This window comes from Cavia porcellus, unplaced genomic scaffold (genome assembly GCF_034190915.1).
Source record: "Cavia porcellus strain 051 isolate PalLab524CR breed Dunkin Hartley unplaced genomic scaffold, mCavPor4.1 scaffold_1, whole genome shotgun sequence".
NCBI classification, from domain to species: Eukaryota; Metazoa; Chordata; class Mammalia; order Rodentia; family Caviidae; genus Cavia; species Cavia porcellus.
In genome coordinates, this window is record NW_026947484.1 from 88,088,101 (window position 1) to 88,109,679 (window position 21,579).

The window sequence follows — 21,579 nt, forward strand, 5'->3', positions numbered from 1 at the left end:
TTTTAAGGATTAAGAATATATACTGCAATCATACATTCGTAGTCATAAAATCCCCACAATTTCACTCTTCAATAATAAAATAGTACCAAACACTGCTTTTATCAATATATTCAGAAAAATAAGCCATCCCTCAAGTATCACAGGCCCACCAAACTGAGAAATTTAGAGGTGAAGGGTAATATCGTGTGGGCTGCTCAAGAACTGCTTTTACATCTTGCTTCCAATTTCCATCAAATCACATTTCTCAATATTACCACCTGTGCAATACACATCTGAATTTAAAAATCCCACACCGGTCTACTGGGCTTGAAAAATGCAGTTTCAAGAAAGAAATCAATAGCTTCTTCTTTGACAAGTAGACCTTACCACACTGCATGTCAGAATTACCCGGTAAGAGTTTAAGAACATGGATGGTTATCTGAGGTCCCACCCCAACCCGCTCAGACTAGTTCAGTTCAGTCAGAGAATGTGGGGCCCTAGCTTTGACAGTCACTGCCTTATATACCTTTAACTGTATCCCCAATATACGTGATTATTCAGAAAATGTGGTCAATGTGGATTCATGGCAGTAACACAACGTAAAATTAGTGCATATGATTAGTATACAAAAAGTACTAATACTTACATGAAAAATCATGACCCAAAATAGTTACTTATATATTTGTGATACACCATAAGGGTTGTTGATTCTAAGAAGAGGAAATTTACAGTGGTTTCTGTCCCAGGGAGGATGTTCTGAGTTAAACTGTATGAAAATAGAGAAGGAAGATACATAATCACATTAACATAGCTGAGCAACCAAACATTTCATTTTCAGGAAAAAAATGTTGTTTATTGTTCATTCTGTAGATAAATAAGAGCTCCTGCCTTTTAAGAACTCAATATTGTGAGGAAGAAGTCATTCATAGAAAACACATAAAAATCAGTATATTTATGTTAGCTAGCTTCTTGTCATATGATACAATGCCTGAGACAATCAATGTAAAGACAGAATAATTTCTTTTCAGTTTCAGAGGGTTTTGTCTGTGGTCAACCATCTGTATTGCTTGGAAGCTTGTGGCAAGGCAGAAATCATGACGGAAAAAAGTTGCTCATTTCTTGGCAGCCAGGAAGGAGAGAGAGAGAGAGAGAGAGAGAGAGAGAGAGAGAGAGAGAGACAGAGACAGAGAGAGAAAGAGTCAGAGAAGAAGGAGACTCTGCTCTAGTCCCCAAGGTTCCCCCTCACCACTCCATCCCTTCAACTAAGACCTGCTTTCTGTTTCTCTCACTTCACAGTGATACTTTCAAATTAGGGATTCAGTAGTAGATTAATCCACTGATGAAGTAACAGCTCTTATGAATCAATCTTCTCCCAAATCCCATCAGCTGACAACCAAGTCCCCAGCACATGATCTCTGGGGACATTTTAGATCCAAATCACAACAGTGTTACATTGAACTAATATGTAAAAATATACTGCGATTTAAATTGTGCATTTCCTCTGATCTAGAAATTTCATTTACAGATCTCTAGTGAAAAATAGTTTTAGGAAAGGGTATTTGCACAAAAATACTTATGAACACTTATCAATATGGGAAGAAAAGGAAAATCATAAGAAAGAAGAAATAAAATCTCTTCATAGAGGCAGATGGAGTGAATTAACAAATGCTTGTCTACAGAAAGAATAAGAAATATCTATGACAAGTTGTTTTAAAAAATGGCAAATTTCAGCATATTGGATGATCATAAAAAAGAAAAAAAGCTATATATTTTTAGTTTGCATTGCATAGAGATCAAAGGGTTCAAAACAAGTCACAACACTGTGTATCCTTGATAGAACTGATTACATGCAGTGAGAGAGCATTATCATTTTTAATATACCTAGTTTTATTTTTACATTTTAGCCGTATCATATATTACTTTTGCCATTTGAAAAATTTCATAAAGTAAGTTAAAATTTTAAAATGTACTGTGATAGGTATGTTACTGAGGCATGTTCTATGAGAGCAACAGTATATTACATAATTGTGTTTTCTTTTATTAAATGATTGAAATTATTTTGTGAACAACCAACAGAATCAAAAAGTATTTTACTTAACCATCAAGTGTGAGAGATAGTGTATAATATAAAGCACTAAATACAAAGCATTTTCTAGCAAATTTGCATATGAAAGGAGATGAGAACTAGATTTGTACACAGTTTGCTCACTTAATTTGGAAACTGATGATTTTTACTCGATTGCAATCTCTTGGATGTCAATGTTCCTTCTTCCATATAGTGATCCATATGGTTTGTGACTAGATGTCCCCGAAGCCCCATGCAGTTTTAGATGGGGCTGTTTCAGAGGTGGCTGAATGTGATGAGTTCACTGATTGGTTTGGCACCACCCTAATCCCAGCCTAGACAGAATACAAAAGGCCAGAAAGGTGCTGTTTAAGTCTGTTTTGCTGTCTTCTGCCCTCCATGAATTGCTCTCCTCTGCAAAGCCACCCTACCTTGGAGCCAGCCGATTATCCACTGAAACCTCTACAAACTGTGAGCTAATTGATCCTTTCCTTCCTTAATTTTGGGCATCAAGTATTTTGTCACAGCAATGGTAAAAGTAACTAGGACAGTAATGTACCTGTTTTTTAAAATCATGACTGAATCACAGAGGTCGCTGTTAGTGTAAGCGAATTGCATTGATGAATGAAACTCAGGCGACTCACTTCAAAGCCATCAGCGTCTTGCATGCATTCTAATAGTTCCCCTTTGCCAGGTGCTTCAGCCACCCCCTCACCCCAGAGTACTGACAGTGGGACAGCAGTTTTCCTTGCCAGATTTAGGTTAAGCAAAAGGCAGAGAGAAGAATCGCAATAACTACTCTATGATACAGGTTATTTATCTTTTTAGAGATTTATGACCCCTCCAAAGAGTGCTTAATTGTGTATCAATTACTGTCTACCTAGCATTCTTCAAGGCATGGTTATTTTATTACACAATTTTAATAACATAAATGACAAAATCCATTGTGCTGTTGTCCAATAGCTTTACATTTCATGAAATTCTATAAGCTAATTTAGGCACAATGTTAAATTTATAATAGCAAGTTTTTATTAACATGAAGAAATGCAATTTAATCAATATAAATTATGTTTCACATACGATCGTGAGGATCATACTATCTTCAATGGAACTACATGAACACTAATTATTTCATTTTCACAAGTTAACTTCTTTTGTTTGTTGCTGTTGCTACCTTGTGATTCCTGTTGATTCATTTCTTAAAAATCTGAAACTTTTGCAAAGTTTTAAAATTAGAACTAGGTTATATTATTCAGAAGTATTATTAAAAGACAGTGCCTACTTTTTTTTTTCTTTACAGTAGTATTTCCAAATAATGTTAACTACTAGGAAATTCCAGGCAGAAAGTAGAAAAGAATATCGCTAGGAAAATAAGAAACTTGCATAAATATGGATTTGGTTTCCAGGTTGATGTGAAAGCCAATTTCATGAATTTAATTTTTGTTCTACAAGGCCATGAACTTACAGTAAAACCAAGAACTAATTTTAAAGCAACATTGAGCCTGTGTATGAATTTGGATCAACCTCTGTAAGGCTGTATGGCTCATGTTGAAGTAAGCTGTGTTTGCAAGACAGGATAAAAGCATTGCCAATTTCGGAACCCATTTCAATGGGTGTGCACTCAAGAGGTCTACACTAAATAAAACAGTCTGCCCAGATTCAGTTTGGAGTGAAGCTGTCAGATTTCACACAGTTTTTGTTGCCAATGGTAAGTACTCCTTAATCAGCATGGACCATAAAATTGACATTTTTTCAGAGCTGAAGCATAATCCTAAAAGAAATTTAACATTGGAACAAAAAAGGCAAGCATCTAATGTTGAAAACTACTCCAAAAATTTAACTGTTTCATATACATGCATGCATCCAAACATACATATGATAAATATATCAATACTACATATATGATATGTATTCATACATATGTATATACACACTAGTTAGTTATATTTTGGGAAACAATTAGAATAAAAGAGCTTATAATATTTTTTCTAGTAATACTGAAGATCAGATGAAGTTTTTCAAGTACATTATGATTCATGCAATAATCTTATGAAATAACTATAATCCTATTTTATAACTAAAACTAAAAACGAATTTGAGGAAGAATTTCAGGGGCTTTAATAAGAAAGGTAACAATACTGAGTTGTAAAATGAGATACCAAAACTCCAAATTCTGTTTCTTTTAGCTTATAATTTTTATGTTTATAATTCTGTCCTGGGAGCAGGGAATTTAGCTCAGTGGTATAAGCGCCTGGCTGCCAAGCGTAAGGTCATGAGTTCAATCCCCAGTACCAAAAAAAAACAAAAAAAAAAAAAAATTATAATTCTGTCACCTAACTAGAGCAAATGCAATTATGAAATCACCAGCCTCAGTCAAAAATACATACACTTAAATGAGGTAACCTTTGGATGAAATAGAAATTATTGAAAAAAATGAATAGAAAAGACCAGACCATGTATTATAAAATGAATCAAGGTATTACATGAAAGGTAGAGGGAAAGACCTGCAGGAGAAAAAATTCAAGGTTGGGAGAAGTGGGCTGCGCTATGCTGTGGAAAACATTACAATTTCCTTAAACTTATGGCTCTTGCACATTAAAAGAAAATGAAATAAATAGAATAGCAGGCTAACTTTACATTCAAATAGAAACTAAATTACCTTGAATCAATTTTTTATTTAAACTTAATATGTCAATCTCCAACTATAAAGCAAAAAAAGGAATTCTAACGTTCTATTTTTCCATTTAATGAAATTGCATTCCTTTGTGTCACCAAATGGATATCACAAGCTCTATGTGTTTTACTGAAAAGCAATCTTCAGCTGAAAAAGGAAAAACAAACTTTAAAGGTCTTGATCACATTTGCAGATGAACTAATTATTTCCACAGTTAAAGTAAATTTTGAAATGCAAGACTTTTTAAAGGTATAAGAAAAACTTAATAGGTGCCCATTACCAAATGCCCCTAAAGATAAAACCCAGAATATTTTACCAGTCAAGAGTAGAAAAATTTCTTAAACTTATAATGGCAAACCCTTTGCTCAGAGAAAACATGTGTATACTCAGGAAGGACTGAGTTGTAAGATGAGAAAGGTCATGGTAACACTGTCCCTCCAATTCTCTTCTAAATTAGCCCATCCTTTTAATGAACACATATTCAATAAAAGAGATCCAACTTTACCTTTTTTGAAAATATTATAAAATGCCTAAATTATTGTTATGCAATTAGGGCTATGTGGGTCAATTGTACTAGTACAGATAAAATATAAACAAATACTTTGTTTCATTAAAATAATGAAAAATGAAAACAATTTATGATATAAACAGATAAGCTGGAGAATGAAAGGGACAAAACTTGCATTTATTCTCATGCTACTTAATATGTTAAAAAACTATCAGTTTCTTGGAACCATTATATTTAAGGTGAAAGCGACTGTAGGTATTAGTCCAAGAGAGAAAAGCTAACTGGTGTAGAAAAAGAAGAGCAGAGTTCCATTCAAATATTTGAGAATCTGCTGGTGCAACAATTAAGCATTTTCCATGGAGCTCTGATGCTGTGAGACTCAAACTTCTGTGTACCTAAGTGAGATGATTAACTTTATGTACCATCTTGACTGGGTCAAGGGATGCCCATATACATAGCTGGTGCACCAGTATTTTTGCTTGTGTCTAGTGAAGACACGTTACTTAGTTGCTTCCAACTAAGTGCCTTCCTGCTTTGTTCTTGCATGACTGAAGGAGAGGTCTCCTTCTGGCTTCTTTTACAAGGGCACCAATCCCACTTATGAAAGCTGCAAGCAAATGACCTTATCACTTTTCAGGGGCCCCTATTACTGTCACCTTGGGAGTAAGGTGGGTAAGGAAGTATATCCATTTGGGGGAAATAAAATTCAAATCATAACACGAAAACTCCCTATTAGGAGTGTTTAAAATTCATACATTGCACCCATCCCCTGACAATCTGATTCCAAATAAAAAGGGTCCTAGGAATTAACATTCTCAAAAGTAAAGAAAATTGTTGTGATGAATAAAGTAATTAATTATACTCTGAAAACCAATGACCAGAAGGTGGAGATGACATATGTATATGAAAATAAAATTAACTCATAGTCCACAGGGTATCAACTCCCCATCAGAAATAAATCTAGGCAAAAAACTATCTTTTAAGATTAAAAACTTATATGTTTCAGGTCTCCTTTCTTCTCAGTCAGAATCTTTAATACCCCACAAAAGTTGAAACTTACTAAAACATATGTTCTAGCACTCATATTGAACAAACTCTACAGCTTTGGAAATGCTTTTGAAATGGCTTTCACTGGCTTGAAATTTAGAGTCCCAATTTAGCATCTCTCACAATTCTCAAAGCAATATTTTAAAATTTTTAATGCATCCTAAATGTTAAGGATATTTCCTGAATTTCCTATTTTATTTGTGTATTGAAAAAATAGATAAAACACATGCTTTCTTGCTCTGTCTGCTTGGATGGTAACACAAAGACCTGTTAATCTGGTCAGGAGCTAGCCTGTCTACCTGCTTCACATTAACTACTTTGGTCTCTGTGTTGCTAGGTATCTAAGGACCCACACTGTCTCTTTATCCTATTTCATGGGTAGCAACCAGTGACACAGTTGTGCACTGCTTCCCCTTCAAAACACCTTTCCCTGGATTCTAGGACAAACACTGTGTTGGTTTTACTTCAGCCTGAATATTTCCTCTTTATCTGTCTCCTCTGGAGGATTTCTCAGGCCTACCCATCTTTTTGGGTACTAATCAGTAGCCCAGTGTTCAAGCCTCACACCTTGACTGTTCCACATGAACTCCTCCTTTATGGATCTCTTCCAGATATCCATCGGCAAAAATTGAACGCTCTGTTTTCAAAATATATCCAACACTCCAACACTTCTCATCATGCTCATTTCTGTCCCCCACCCTGGACCGTCACACTAGCCTCCTCGCTGGTATTCCTAATTTAGGAACACCACTAAAGTTCTTCCACGAGAGTCTATTCTCAATAAAGCAGGAGAAATCAGTCTAAAACATATGTCAGATCAAAACCACCCTCAACTACTAGCCAAAGCTATTACTACGTCTTAGAGGAAGGCCTCTTCTGATTCACTTATTTATGAGTACTATGAACCTCATCTCACAGCGCTCTCTACCTCCAGCTTAGCTGTCCTTGCCTACACTACCAGTCAGGCAAGTACACACACACACACACACACACACACACACACACACACACACTTCTTAGGGCATTTGAGTTTGCTGTTACCTGGAACAACCACCTGGGATGTTTTTCCTACCTGACAGGCACACCACTTCCTCATCTGTGCTTTTTAGGCTTTCGTTCATCCCAGTGTCACCTTCCCAGTGAGGCCATTGCTGCTCACCATAGTCATTGCTGCCATTTCCTCTTCTCTGGTGTTGGTCTACAATGTTTCTTTTTAATTATTTTATGCATCCTCTCCAACTGGAATGAAAGTTTCATGAAGGCAAAAAGTTCTGCCCTCAGCAAGCAGAAGACGAATAATGCTTGTTGAACGAATGAAAAAAATAAATATAAGCCATTTAAATATCATGCAAATGTTTGCATGTATTCAGAACTCAAAATTACAGTTGGGACAATTATGCTTGGTGATGAATTGTTACAAATTGTTAGTTTAAGTGCTGTGAAGGAGCTTTAAAGGCAAAAAGAAATGAGACATTGCCCTTAAGACATAAGCTTTAAAGTTCTTTTCCACGTTAATAAGTTTTCCCCAAAACTGGCTCAGTTTTACAGACTTCTAATTACCACAACCTCTACCAAATTTAACCTGCTTATATACACTGCATGTTATTTTCTCCTTTTTTGTAATAGCAAATGTTTTAACTGAACACATGACTTCCTCCTAAAATTCACAATTCATAGTTTTCTTCCTCCTTTCTAACTTGATGTGACCCAAGTGACGAAGGCCTTGAAAACATGATGTGAGATGGTATGTTTGTGTTTCTATAAATTATATAAATAGTCCTTAAAAGAAATGGACATGCCCATGCATTCCTCTTTCCCACTTTTCACTGGATGAAATAGAAATGTGTGAAAACCCATTTTATTCTCAGTGATTGGCTGAATGTAACACCTTAAAATAGTACAGTCACAAGGCAGCAGACCCAGCCAATTATACTGAGCTGCCAAAGTCGCTACTCTAGACTGTTGCGGGAGACAGAAATGAAATAAATAAGACCCTTTCTTGTTTAAGCCAATGTGTTGATTAGTATCCAATTCCATGTTCTAAACAAAATACAGCATTTTTCTACAAAAAATTCTAAGAGAAATAGACTCCAAACAAAAATAAAGCATCCAATATTAAAGATGATAACATTTTGGCATTGGTTTATTTAGAGACAAAGTCAATGTCATTAGAATTAGGCACTTTAAAAATACAAATATCTGTTGTTAACTATTACTAGTCACAGTTCTAAAATTACATTTATGTAATATCATTTAATCTTTACACTAACCTCCAAAAGTAGAAATTGGTTACACACATTTTGCACATAAAACTGATAAGGCTCAAGATGGTTAGACTTTTTTAAGATAGCACATCAAACAAGTGCTACAACTCACAGCCCAATTGCATGGGCATTTCTACAAGTGTGGTTTTTCACTCTCTGTTCTTCAGATTAACAGGCGTACTCTCCTTCCGGAGGCCTTTCAGAGTTTAAAATGGAAGTCCTTGATTAAGCACTTGACAAACACATCTCCACTCTTTTTGCCCCAGATTGGAACTGTGACTCCAGAAGTAATGTGAATCAAAATCCTAAGCAATGGATGGAATAACTATCAAGTTGAAGCCTAATCCCCAATTTGGACTTGGATTTCCAGAGGAAGATATTTAATCTATCTGGACCTTACCCTGTTGGTATAGTTCCTGCTGTAAGATAAAACCAATAACTGAGTCTGTTTAAGTGACCTACAAATGTATTGGCATCAAGTGGAAATTGGCAGCCCCAGACAGAAGCCACATTCATTTGAAGTCAAAAACAAAACGTAAATCAAAACACACATATACACTCCAGACTCAATAATTCCACAAATGTGGCTACACAGTGGACTAAAAAATTAACGCCTTTTTTTCTTGAAGGTGGAAAAATATATTTATCTGTTATATATTTATCCAGCAGTTTCTGATTATTCTATATCGGAGCATCATGCAAATACTCATATTTGATATATTAGGTATGTGTCAGGAAAAAATTCTGCAGTAAACTATTTTTTTTGTCTAATTTACAATGTGACTTGAAAGTGACAATTCATTCAAGAAGTTTAACAAACAAAGAAGAGCCAACATATACTCTCAAACACTTATACTCTCAAAACACTTGCATGTATATAATCCAGGGAAATTTCTTGCAACCATGGAAGCTAACATCAGCCAGGTTGAAATGAGTCTGACTGATAATCAGTGCCCAGCTAACTTCAGATCACAGAAATCACCCTCATTCTTCACCAGTTGTCTCATACTGGATCTGTCTCCATTGATGATAGCTCAACCTTAGACTGGTGAACCTTAGACTGATGAAGTGTGCAAAACCTGACTTTAGATAACTGCATCTGTCAACACTCTTCTTTAACATCAGCTTAGATGAGAGTCTGTGGCCTTAACGTTTGGTTACAAAAGAATACTTTGCTTTATAACTCCCCAGTTCATCTCTATGGCCCTTGTGTCAAAAACGTTTGTGTCAAAACTTATTTTTTTCCCCATGCTTCTTTTTTCTTTTTACAAAATTGTATCTCCAGTTTCTTCTTCCCAACTCTGCATACTTCTGTCTCCCTTCACTTTCCTCTATAAATATTTCCTTCTATAAATATTCTCAAATGCGCAAGGGTTTTTGGTCTCCTTCAGATTATACTGAATCAAGGAAATATTCTGAGGACAAGCTAAATAGCCATGTAAGAATAGTGAACACTTAAGATTTTATGCTTTTTTAAAAAAAAAAGATTTTATACTCTTTTCTGTAAATAACTGGATCATTAGCATCTCCTTCCCAAATCATTTTTCATCTTTATCCAGTATTTGGAAAAATTCAACTCGCTGCTATATATTTATCCAGTGCAGTTTTTGATCATTCCATATTGGGGCATCTTGGGAGTACTCATGCTTCATGTATTAGATATCTGTCAAAAAAAATTCTGTAGTAAACTATTTTTTGTCTAATTTATGATGTGAGGAATTGTATGTGTTACAAGTAACTAAAATCTGCTAGAGAAAATCACAAAGACTATGTGATGATTAATAATGTGTAAGAAATGCTTTCAGAGTTCATTTTCTGTTTGGGGATTTCTTTTTATCTTGCTTTTCACATGCATGAGTGCCAACAACGAGAAAGAATTCCATGTGTACTGTTGGAAATATTGCAAAAGATGAAAAAAGATTTGTGAGAGCATAGAAAGGGAACAGAATACTTAATGAACTTTTTACTTATTTTTAAGGAGATAAGTTTCTGAAAATAATGTCTCTATAACTTACTTCCTGGCTATGATTTACTATACACTTCCCTTTGACCAAAACACCCTGAAGAGTCTCATTTTTTGGATTCTTGGATTGTAGTTGCTACGGCATTATAACTACTGACTGCCTGGATGTGCCCCTCAAAAACAATAACATATAGATTAGAGATGACATTTTTGAACCTAAGGAGGCAGTTCAAAGTATGACATAATCTTTTACATGAAACTATGCTGCCTTTTATATAATTCTTTATGTTATGTGAATTCTATCTTTAAAGTTGATGCCCACAGACCTCTAATGTTCAGACACACAAAAGGACAAAAGAGCAAAGAGAAGTGGCTCTCTTATACTTTATCATTCAACGGAGGTTGAATATAAAATTCTCTAAGACTTTTCAACCTAATTAATTTCCTTTAACTTAAAATTGTTTAAGTAAGCCCACTACACATGGTTGTGCACACAGCAACCTTGCCATGAAGTCTTCAAAGCCATCTACCTCTTCAGTATTTATCACGTTGGTGAGTACTATGGCTTGTGTTTAGCTTACCCCCTCAAGCCCCTGAAAAACTTCACGCGGTCATAGGAGGGGCTTTTTCAGAGGTGGTTGGATCTAGAGTGTGTGTTAAGGATTAAAAACTGATGGTCAACTTAATGCCAGCTAAATTAAATCAGCATGGTGCTGAGTGCAGACGTTCCACCTGAGGAAAGTAACCAGCATAAATAGAGACGTGGAGGAGAAGGAGAAGCTATGCATTGTGGGTTCTCCTTTGTGTTGCTGTGTGAGCCATTGTTTCTCCTGGAGGAGCTCATCATGACTAGCTTCCGCAGTGAGAGTTCGAGCATTGTCATTGGAGGAGCTCAGGACCTTGTTGATGAGAGTGACTGTGATTCACTTTGGGGGAACTCTGGCCCTTACTTTGAGCATCGCTTCCTGATTCTAGATGGGAAGACATGTGCCATTTAATCTCCAGGAGCAACTTGTCATGCTGGATTTCTGGAATGTACTCAACTATTCTTATCATCAGAGGAGTTTGGGACCTCCATGTCACTGAGATGGCTGTGGTGCTTTTCAGGACAGCCCTGGCCTTTGTTTTGACTTCTTAGCTCCAGCGTAGAACACTTAACCTACCAGCACAGTTCCTTCACCTGGCTGGCATAGACTTTCTAGCTTCCACTACTGACTTTTGGGCCTTTCCAGCACAGATCCATAAAACAGACCGGCATGAGTCCTTCTCATGGGCTCTAGACCTCCAGTTCAAATTATAGGAGGCATTGGCTGTAGGTCTTCATCTGGACTCATGTAGGACATTGCTGTGGGATTCAGGCTCTTGGCTGAATATTCTATGTCTTTGGTGTTGTGGATAGATTTCCTGCACTTTCTTGTGTTAATTCTGGGTTACTATCATAAAATAATATTATAAATTCTGTGTCCTGATTCTAATTGTTCTCTACACAACCCCTGACTATAAGAGTGTATGGTTGATTCATGGTACAATGCTAGGATTAAGGATGTATTGTTAAATCAGTCCACTGATTGTTTTGGCTCTGCCCTGATCCCAGTAGGCTAGATATAGAATAAAAAGGGCAGAAAGACACTGATAAGGGACCTTGTTGCTTTGCTACATGCCACCCACCATGAACTGTTCTCTTCTGCCAAGCCACTCTGCCTTTGAACCAGCTGATTACAAACTGTGATCCAAATAAACCTTTTTGCCTTTAACTTTGGGCATTGGGTATTTTGTCTCACCGAAGAGAAAAGTAACAAAGACAGTGAGAAAGAAAATTCATATTGTGAACCTGATGGCTTCTTTGCAGGAGTAAATCTTAAAGTGAGCTTCCAGTTTCTAGATTCCTATAGGTAAAGAAATTGACCCTCTGGATTGGCCAAGAATGCTTGCTCTCAGTCAAAGAAATTCCACACATTGACCTTCTAAATCTCCTTTTCCAAAGCCCGGCAGAGGGAGTCGGTCACATTTCAGTAATATTAATAACACTAAGTGTAGGAACTTGAAACAAAAGATTTATGTCTTTTGTCATAAAAATATTAAATGAATGTATTATGAGACCAAATTTGCACAGAATCCATGCTGTTTAATTCCTCTGCAATCAGTTTGTTGGATTTCAAAAGATTGAAACTTTTGCCCAGAATTCAACAAAGCAAAAGATATGACCTAAGTCAGTAAAAACTTGTGAATGAAGTAAGAACCATTTATTTTGTCTCATTTATTGATAGGATGTTGATTTACGGCCCACTTTTCACAGCAATACCATTTTCATGGAAGAAGGTGTTTGGGGGGAATGTAGTCAGCATGATTTTATTCCAAATTATTTGATACAGAAAGTTTTCAATCACAGGGGTAAGTGAAGCTTTATTTTTTCACAAAAGTCATGAACAACAAGGCTGTCAAGCTCTTCAGGTGCTACATTATATACAAAATACACAAAGAGTTCATCTGGATAAATTTTACTTGAAAAGAAACTACCTCACTTGAAGACCTTGAATATTCCCAAAGAGATCCAAAAAAGTAGGAATTCTTCCTTAATGGCATTAGTGAGTGCACAGCAGATGAAAACCAGGAGCTGGCTTCGCTCAAAGACAAAAGCAATTTCTTTCAGTTGTTGCCAATCCTCTGTGGCCGCCTTCTAATCTAGAAGAAAAATGTCAATAGTCTAAAGTTGCTGACATTGGTTGACCAAGTTATTGCTTAAAATTTTACTCTCATTCCTAGGTATAAATCAAGCCATGACCTCACTGTGTTCTTTCTGATTGTGGCTTCTTTGGCTGAAAGATGCTCTCAGCGACATTCGACAAAGAATCTTAATGTTTCAACACATCAAGGCTTTCTTTCTGAATTCCATGAATTTCAAGTTGAGAGCTCTTTTTATGGAAAGATATTTGCAACTCAATATGTTTACACTGTGGATAAGCATGAAATATACAAGCAGATTCTTTGGCTTCATTTTTCTGTAATAAGAAACTCTAATACCTGAGCAGTATTTCAAGACAATGCTTTTTGATGGTAGAGTATGTGAATTTTTTTTCAAGTTTTCTTTTCTGTGCTTCCTAATTAAGTTACATTAAATGCATATAAAGAGAGATATCCACAAGCCTAATGTCAGTTTACATTTTCTTTAATTTCTATAATCAGAAAAATATTGTAGAAATTATAAGATCTTAACATAATGATTACATTTATCCAAATTGTAGTGTAGCTTCTCCAGATACACTACAACTGTTTAGGGTAAAAAACGCTCCCATGATATGATTTGACATAAAAGCAATTTATTTTTAAAAAAACATAAAAGTTATAAAATTTCACAGCCTTTTATTCTTCCAGTATCTGCTGTTTTCAAGCATGTCAAATAAAAAAAGAAAAAGGCTTAAATTCTCATTTTAACTAAATTCCCCCTCTATATTCAAGAGCATGGACCACACCCTCAATACACTGTGGGAAAAAGAATAATTCTTTTATCTCAAACTGAGCTAATCCTTTTACAGGAAATTCTTATTAACTACACATACTATTGACTGAATCTTCCCAGGGCACGTACAATGAATGATAATCATGATAATGACTTTGCAGTTATGCAATGTATAAAAGGTCAGTAAATTATTAAAACGTTGAATTCTGAACAATGTATATTTGCTTAGAGACCCATGTGACTTCAGTACTCCTGGTGTGCTGTACCATGTCACAGCTAATCAGACAGTGCTCCTCAATCCTTTTTCCTCTAACAATTTCTTTTGAATAAGTTACCTAATCAGACAAGTTTTTTGATAACTTGCACATGAGTGTCTTGCAAAAATTTTGGGCATGGCATGCAATAAAAAAATATTTAATCTGCCTATCTAAAACACACTTATGCAAATGTATATATGATTAAGCCACACTTGCCAAAATATTATCATAAAGTGAAATACACTGTAATATTTTATTTTGAGTGTTAATCCATCACATTGTGTCTATTCCCATTTAATCCACCAATTTGGTTTCATCAACCAATAACAGACTATACTTGATAATTCAGATGGCGCTCATGTAATCTCAAAAGACTGACCATTTTTCTTCCATGGAAAATTAATGGTCTGATTCAGACTTGTTTCTAGAGATTTTTTGAAAATGAGGATTTATTCTATTTTCTTGAAAATTTATAGTTCTCAACAGGAACATTCTACTATCTAAAGCACATTGTTTTGTTTTGTTTTGTTTTGTTTTTAATTTCTATTAGTATATGTTTGCATTACATAGTGGTTACATTCATTATAGGAAATTGGTACATGTACATAACATATCTCGTTTCTTCCCTCCACTGCACTTTTATTTCTTCCAACAACAGATTCATTGGTTTATGTCTTTATAAAGTTAATTATCATATATAGTTTATATATCATATATATACAGTTTGTATATCATACAGTTTATATAATAATCAGACTAACAGCACAAAAACATAAAATACATAAGACAATTAGACTAAATCAAAGTACATTTTTAGATACATTGTCCAGGACTGAGAATTTAGCTCAGTTGGTATAATGCTTGCCTAGCAAGAGTGAGGTCCTGAGTTCAATTCCTGGTACCTAAATAAATAAATCTGTTTCACAGAAACATTGTCCATCCTGGATTACAATTCTCTCTGTCTCTGTCTGTGTCTCTGTGTCTCTTTCTCTCCTTCTCACCTATTATCTGTCATTTATTTGTATATTGAGTTTTTCATATAGAGAAAGCTACGGGTGTTACTTTGCTTAACATTATGGTCTCAAGATAAAGCACATTATCATTTAGGTAGTCATGCTTGTCATTTCAAGCTGATTTATAGACGTAGTTCTAATAGTCACAATATAACTGAAATATAGATTGTGTGATTTCCATTTTTCAATTGAGGAAAATGAGATTCAAACTGGCCAATGGGCAAAGTCTCTCCATCTCTCTCCGAGAGCTAACAGCACCAAGTTGTGACCTCAGGGACCTCAGAACCCAACACTGCATGTGCTCTTTCCTTTGGCTACCCTAAGGACCCCCACATATGCAATGTTGTTTCCATTTGTATCCGTGTTTACAAAACACATCGCTAAATCACAGGTTAAAGAATTAGGATAATGTCTCATGTTTTCTTGATTTATTTATTTACTTATTTAGTCATGTAACTATTGAAAATCTGCTAAATTAATATAATCTAAGTAAGGAACACAAAGATCCTCCCACCAAAACTCTTCAAATCTGCAAACTAAGCTCCATGATGAGAAGACCAGACAAGTATCCTGGGCACCCTGAGGCCAGACTTCTAAATTACTTAAAATTTTGCAAAAATGTTTGATCATGATTCAGAGTTCAAAGAGTGGTATTTGGCCTCAGCCTCCAAATATACAAAATTTTCAATGAGTAAAATGATAGGCAAGTTTTGTTTTGTTTTTCTATGTTTTGTTTTAGACTTATAAAAGGAACTTGAGACAAAGTTTGAAAAGAAAGGAAGTATTTGGACCTCTGAGCAGGCAGCCCAAGATGGCAAGTGAACAAAATAAAGAGGAGAAAGGGTTTAGAAATTCAAGAATCAGCTACATTTCTAAAGAGATTCAACACACTGTATTCTCTGATTTTTTTATTTTTAAAAATATTTTTTCTTATTTTACTAACTTCACTTAAAAATGTGGACTCTGATTCAGTCTAGTTAGAAAAAAACATACTTAAGAGAATACAGTTGTTTTATACATTTAAACTTAAATCATTATCAAATGACTAAAAATGGAAGCATGAAGGGGTACCTATTATTGTACACACATACGAGCCCAGACATGAGCTTATTGATATTACATTGCAGCACATAATCTTTTGAGTTACATGGCACTAAAATGTTTTCCAGACTTCCTGGTCATTAGCGTTTTACCACTGTGTTTCACAAATAGCTTTCATGTCTTCAGAGCAACATAGAGACGTCAGCCTAAACAACACATTTCTTCACAGTAGGAAAAACTCTCTACTTGGAAACTTTAGGTAGACAGCTTCTTAATTCAACACAAGCTCACAAAGGTAGCTGTGAGAAGAAAATACATCGTAATTCCAAGTATTCAGTTTGCTCCTACAAATTGGGAACCAATTTAAATGCAGCTACTTTTATCAACCTTTTAGTCTGTTTTTTTCCAGAACAATGCTATTGTCTAATGATACCCACACAAATTAAAAATAAATTTAAATGACTTTGAAAGCCTCTTTCTTAATTTTTTTCTGTTTTTACAGTTACAAACATCAGGCTTACCCATGGGTATATTAAAACATTAAACCCAAGCTCTGGCTTACTGGGTATAATGCCACGTTATTCCATACCAGAGTATAAAAAAATAACAACAATGTTAGCATAGATGTGATATTAACTCTCTTTAATTTATAAAATAATTAACTGACCTGGTGTAACTATATGAAATCAAGTATTTTTTTCATTGAAATTAAATGTCATGTCCCTATCATTAATATATTTAACTGGATAAAAGAAAAATATCAAGGATTGTTATGCTTTGAACTTTCTAATATGCTTTGAGCCAACTAATAGTATATTGCTAAGACACGCATCAGTATAGAAATGCTTTCCTCTGTAAACAGTATTGAATTTGTAAAGTAGGATTCTCCACTCTTTCCACCTAAGCTAATTCGACTGTCTTTTTATCTTTGCTGCCCTCCTCTGGATTTGTATTTTACCTGATTCTCTTCTCCAAATGATATGTGCTTTACCTTTGACTTTAGAAGTACGGAAGAACATTCAAACTTTTTGATTTCTGTGCATTTCGTGTCTTTTATACCATAACTGATAAGGTAGTAGTGTCTGTGGTTACAGATTATCCCTGTAGCTTATCCTGTGACTCAGTTGCATTATTTTGTATAAATTTCAATGCCACTTTCTGAAGAGTCTTAGAAATGATTCTTTTAGAATATCTTCTGTAAGAATTCTCTTTAAGTTTTTATCCTAATAAAAAATATTTTTCTTATCATCTTGTTTTAGTAATAACCTTCCTTTCTCTTACTATGTCATTTTTGTTGCATTACATCATAATTGCTTATTTTTGTTATGATGAAAAATTTAAAGGAATTTGAGAGATTTGTAATATCTATTCTCTTAATGCGAATTCCTATGTAAATATTTCTTTATGCTTTATGGTAACTGCAAATATGTCTCTCCAATGTACCCTATTTAATAAGCTAACATAGCTAGTGATTGGATAAATGACAGAAAAATAGATTATGAGCATTATACATACTCCAGAAGAAATTTTGATAGCCTAAGAATAACACTCAATAGATTCTCTGATTATATTATATTTCAACATCCAATCTCCTTTTTAACATAACATAATCTTTACGTCCCTTATATCAGTTCTTTTTAATTCTTACTGTGTTTATAATCTACACGTAGTAAATATTTGCTGTCAAAAAATTCTTACCTTCTCTTACAAACAAGTCAGTGCTAATTTAACACATAGTATTTTAAACATTCTTATTTGCAAAGATAATTTAGATTGATACACAATAAAAATCGTGTAAAAAATATTTAAAGTAAACGTTAAAATAAAACTAAAAAATATGAAAAATAGAAGAGCAATAGAACCTTAAAGCATACAATATACCACATACTGTGCTGGTTGGTAACTAAAATATATCTCATTTTCCCCTCAGTAATCCTGCTCAGTCAGCAGGACATATTACTGTGTGGTAGCTAGGAGTAAAAGGCAAAAATTTTTTAAAAGCCAGAATCATATATATTTGAAAAACCTCAACACTTGCTTAGGTTTTCTAGGCTCTAAATTTTCACCTAAAAATTGTACAGAGGTCACATGCAAATGAACCTTAATCTGAAGGCTAACCTAAGATGTACAAGACAATTCAATGTTTCAGCAAAATATTGCTGAACAGGTATGTTTCAAAATGTTCTGAGCCTTGGGCATTTAGTCATGACCAGAATAATCAAAGTCCTGCTCTCACAGAGCCACTAATCTAGTAGAGAGGAACAATAAATCAAATGAATAAACATGATACAAGTGGTGGCAAGTGCTAGGAATAATTAAGCCAGATAAGGAGAATGGAGAATGACTGGCAGGTGAGCCAAGAAGGCGCCACAGGAAAGACGACACTGAACAGAAGACCTGATGGAAGCCATCGAATGAGCCTTGATGCAATCCTTCTCAGGAAGAGAGAGCAAATATAAAGGCTTTTGGTCAAAAAGTACTCAGTGAGGAACACCACGCTGCCCTGGGACCTTGGCCTGCACCCAGCAGACGCCGGGACCTAGCACATCTACTGGCCCCTGAAGAACACTCCCTGTCTCCTGGGGCTATTACTGCTGTGATCTTCAGCTCCAACCTTTCTCCCAGAACCTTGGACTACAGTGGATTAACTGTGCTAGTTTAAAGGGAGATTCAAACTACACAGAGGGTCTCACCAGGCTTCAGTCAGTGTGGTGAGTATGCCCCTAAAATAAAGGTGTATAGTGAGTAAGTACGGCCATTAGTAAGGCTCCCTCCAATTAACTGTAACACCTTGGTGGGTCTGACAAGAGTGTGGGTGACTCCTTCCTGCACACAGAAAATATCAGGCAGCGTGAAGAGTGTGCCAATAAGGACTCCCTCAACTTGGAGAAAATCAAAAGGGCTTATGAGACACACAAACACACAATAGGGACACAGTAGGGCCTCGGCTGACACAAACACTATAGACAGGGAGATTTGGTGACCTGGAATAACCTGAAGATAAAGTAACAGCAGGAACTAAAAGTTGACCTACATCAATACTACTAGGCTTGTCAGCCTAGGAAGAATATAAAATTCACCCAACAGGCCCTGCAAGAGGAAGTCAGGTGACTGGCCCACCTCTTTATTGAGAAACCCAGCAATTGCACAAACACCAACCTCACAGTAGGACCCCAAGATACACACTATCAATATTTGATACTAGTGGGATTGAAGGACTAAATATTAACTTGAAAGGGGAAAATGACAAAATGAAAAAGCAAAATGCAATCTCAAACATCTAGTCCACCAGGAGCAAGTACAGGAGACATTGAAATAGAGGACTTCAAAAGCAGCACACCAGAAATCTCTGAAAAGATAGCAAGTGAAATACAAAAACAACTCCATGAGGCTATCGAAGAAATAAAATTGAAACTGCTCTCCCATGTAAAAATAGAAATAACAACCTTAGTAAAGGAATTGCTGAACATAGCTAAAGAAGAAATAGAGAAAAAATACAGGAGAATGGGAAACTGATTGAAACCTTGAATAAAAAATATAGAAAACAAGCAGAATCCATGAAGCAAACTCAAAGAGACATCCAAGGAACAAAAAATTCTTTTTAAAGTTGGAAAAAACTATTTAAATGAAGCTGAGGATAGACTTACAGACCTTGAGGACAGGATTGCAATTAGTGATCATGAAAGGATAGAACTTTTAAAAATAATAAAGCAGCATGAAATGACAATCCATCAGCTTCAAGATAATGCTAAGAGGAGCAATGTAAGATTACTAGGCATCAGTTAAGAAGTGGGAGTCAATGCTAATGACATAGGTAAACTATTCACAAAAGTAATAACAGAAAATTTCCCAAACATGGGGAAAAAATCTGCAGATAAGTGAGGCATATAGAATGCCAAACAGTCACAACCAGCATAAATCTACACCCAGATATATAATAATTAGGATCCCAGACATGCAACATAAAAACAAAATACTAAAAGCTGTAAGAGAAAAGATACAATGCACCTATCTAGGAAAGCACATTAGAATCATGGAAGACTTTTTAGCACAAACCCTCAAGTTAGATGAGCTTGGAGTGAAGTATTTCAAGCCCTGAAAGAAAACAACTTTCAACCCAGACTGATGTACCCAGAAAAACTTTCATTCAAATTTAATGGAGAAATAACATACTTCCATGACAAAGAACAACTGAAGGATCAACTCTAGAAAGAGTATTGCAAGACATACTAGATAGAGATAAAAATGACTACAATCTCCAGAACAACAATAGAAAGAAACCACCAGGTAGAACAAGCAATTAAACAAGGGGGAAAAGCAGAAAACAAACAACTGGAACATAACAAGGCAAAGTCGAGCTGGTACATATCAATGACATCATAAATGTAAATGGGCTCAATTCACCTATCAAAAGAAATAGTTTGACAGAATGGATCAAGAAACATGATCCCACAATATGCTGTATACAAGAAACATATCTGACCGAAAAGGAAATCCATGTATTAAAAGTCAAAAGATCAAAAACAGTATTCCATGCAACAGGAGTGCCCTTTTTGGGAATTACCCTTTTTGGAAGGGTAACTATTCTATTTGCAGACAATGTGAACTTTAAACCTAAAATGAGTAAAAGAGATAAAGAAGGTCACTAAATACTTGTTAGTAGAAAAATTCAAGAGGAAGAACTAACAATTATAAATATATATGCACCAAACACAGAAGCACCCAACTATATAAGACAAATACTAATGAACATGAAAAACCAAATACACAAGAACACAATTAAAACAGAGACCCTTAATTAACACCCCACTCTCACAGAGAGATAGATCAACTACACAAAAAGTCAGCAAAGAAATAACAGAACTGAATCTGACCAGTGACCAAATGGACTTAGTGGATGTTTACAGAGTGTTGCATCCAACCACATCAGAATATACATTCTTCTCAGCTGCACATGGGACATTCTACAAAATAAACATCTTAAGTAAATGCAAAGGTATTGAAATAATCCCATGCATAATATATGACCATAGCACACTGAAACTGGAAATTAATGGCAAAAGAAATTGGAAGACCTGCATAAATACACAAAAATTAAATAACAACCTTCTGAACAACCAGTGTACTACAGATGAAATCAAAGAAAAATAAAGTAATATCTACAATTTAATGAAAATGCAGAAACAACATACCATAATCTGTGGGATGCAATGAAAACAGTCTTAAGAGGGAACTATATGGCAATAAATTGTCACATCAAGAAAACAGAACAAGCACAAATGAACAACCTAATGCTTCATCTCAAGCTTCT